Raw genomic sequence first — 2,628 nt, 5'->3', positions numbered from 1 at the left:
GTGCAATCTAACAAACATCCGTGGAAGGATATATCTTTCTTTCATCAGCAAACTCTAACAGTCTAATGTGAACTTAGAACAACGCTGCGGAGTTTGGAAGATGTTGAACGTTGTACCCCTGTTTTGCAGCATGCATTACCTAAATTATCGTGTGTGTCATTATATAACATGTAAAGTTGTTGTATCGATCATTCTTACTGGTTGCTTGTGTGTGAGTCAGTTTTAGCACAGTAAATATATCTGCCCCCTTATCAACTAAGATGCAGGACCCTGCAAATAAAACCATCCAATGGTAAGATATTCTCAGCATTTTAAGAAAATAAAATGCTGGAAATGATGTTAATCAAATATGTACTTCACTGTTGCATGCAGCTGAGAGCCTCATATCACCTGGGTCTTCAGAAAGCTATTTTTTTAAAGTTAAAGATTGATTTTTTTTGTTGACACCCATATCACTCTAATCCAATTATAGGATGTCACTTGAATGACGAATCGGGCGTGTGCATCCACGTATATGAAGGCTGGATCTTGCAATGAACCACTGAGGGTCTCGAGGCATCCTTAACACATCAGATACAGTAGAGTTTCATGTGCTGAGTACAGAAAGGACATAAAACATCACAATGAGCTTATCTAAAGGTGAGAAGTTTGTTTTTGATTGCACGCATGTAGTTCCCTTAAATGCACTAATTTCATAGTTTTTACTAAATCGTGCATTTCAGTCTGATCATGTAATACTGTAACTGCGTGCAAAAGTTTCGCCTTATAGAAGCAGGAAAAAACTGCAGGTATACAGGGTTGGGAATGGCGATATTTCGAGTGGTCGATGAATGATGCATCGTATAAAAACTATTGCATAAGTTGCAGGAATTGAAACGTGAGGCCCCTCTCCGCTCTTTCATCTTGGATGCTAAATAAAGTAAAAAAAAAAAACTTGGTAAACAGAAAAAGGTTGCAAAAATATGAGCTTGACTCTTAACAAAAGCAAAAAGTTGCATATTACTGTTAAATCTTTCTGGTTTTGATTCTTTCGGACAGCCATTTTGCTCTTTGGTGTCATATTTCCATATAGAAAAAGAAAGAAAGAAATGGGGCGTTGGTGACGTTTTCCTCATAAAATATCGCGATTGTTTCAATGGAATTTATAGTGCTTATTATAAAACTGACTGATTTCTGATTGGATGTGCACATCGGCTGAGTTGCGGCGCTGCTTGGCAACCAAAGCCAGTTAGAGTTCATCAAAAGTGGGACATCAGGTGAAGTAGAACTAGGGATGTAACGGTATGAAAATTTCCTATCACGATTATAGTGACCAAACGTATCACGGTTATCAGTATTATCACGGTATTGTTAAAATGTGCTGGAGATGTTCAAAAAGTACTGACACATAAATCACTTCACCAAGTTATATATTTAAAAATCAACAAACAACAAATAAAATGACTTTTTTGTTTGCATAATCACTAAAACAATAACATTACCAATGATGTTTGGATTTTAAATGACAACTTGACTGACAACAGTTTAATAGCAAGTTCAAATATCTAATGTAAATGTTCAAATAAAGCTTTGAAAAAGTTTCATAAAAAGGTAAACCTCACATTTCAGCCTTTAAATAAAGAAAAGAGTTGTCAAAATGATAATTGATTAATAAATGATTATATGTATTTTGTCTGCTCCATAAATAATTCTAGATAACTTATCTGAATTGTTCAAATGTGTAGAATCCACATAAGCTTGTTTTTCATCAACTGGTCAAAATTTACAACAGGGCATGCAAATTCGGTCCGTTTTTGGCCAGACAGAAACTGCACACAGGCTGAATGTAAATATAAGTCTCTGTAAATCCACTCGCTGAGCGAAGATGAAAACAAAATGCCATCGAATCGTTTCTGAAGACAGTCAGAACCTTCAGAGGTACATTCATATAATTAATTCATTCATAGATTAATTTGTATAATTCCCTTAGCACTCTTTTAAAACCTCCCAGCTTTTCCACCCTGTTTTCACTCAAAACGAAACTACTCTACTGCTGTGCGCACATGAGACTGTTACTTAAAACTGTGCTTTATGCTGGACAGTATTTATTTATCGCGAGTTGTTCAAATCGCGGTAATACGGTTTTAATGATAATTAAAATATGAAACGGTAATAATAACCGTGGGGAATTTTATCACGATTTATCGTCAAACCGGTAATCGTTACATCCCTAAGTAGAACGAATGCGTTTATGGTCGATTGCTTTTTAAAATTATATCAATTATATATATGTATTATAATGCAGTATGCAATGGAATGTATACAAATAATCCATGTCTTTTAAATTAAATAGATAATTTAATCATGCACACATGCGAGTTATCTTTGTTTTACTGTTTAGACTGGTGGTTTTAGGCTGGTCCGATCTGGTCTACATGATGGATCAGTTTTAATAAAAGCTGGTAGGGGCGGGATTAGCCTCTCAGATCTTGATCAGGGTGCTTCTGGACGACCTTGATGACCAGATCAGTAACAAACCAGCTGCAATGTTCCATAAACCATGTGAAGATGATATGAAGTTGCTATTATGATATGAGGCTGATTATATATATATATATATATATATATATATATATATATTGTGTGTAT

Source organism: Sinocyclocheilus anshuiensis, unplaced genomic scaffold, assembly GCF_001515605.1.
Source record: "Sinocyclocheilus anshuiensis isolate Anshui unplaced genomic scaffold, SAMN03320099.WGS_v1.1 scaffold67, whole genome shotgun sequence".
Classification (NCBI taxonomy): Eukaryota; Metazoa; Chordata; class Actinopteri; order Cypriniformes; family Cyprinidae; genus Sinocyclocheilus; species Sinocyclocheilus anshuiensis.
Note: the sequence above shows the minus strand (reverse complement) of the source record.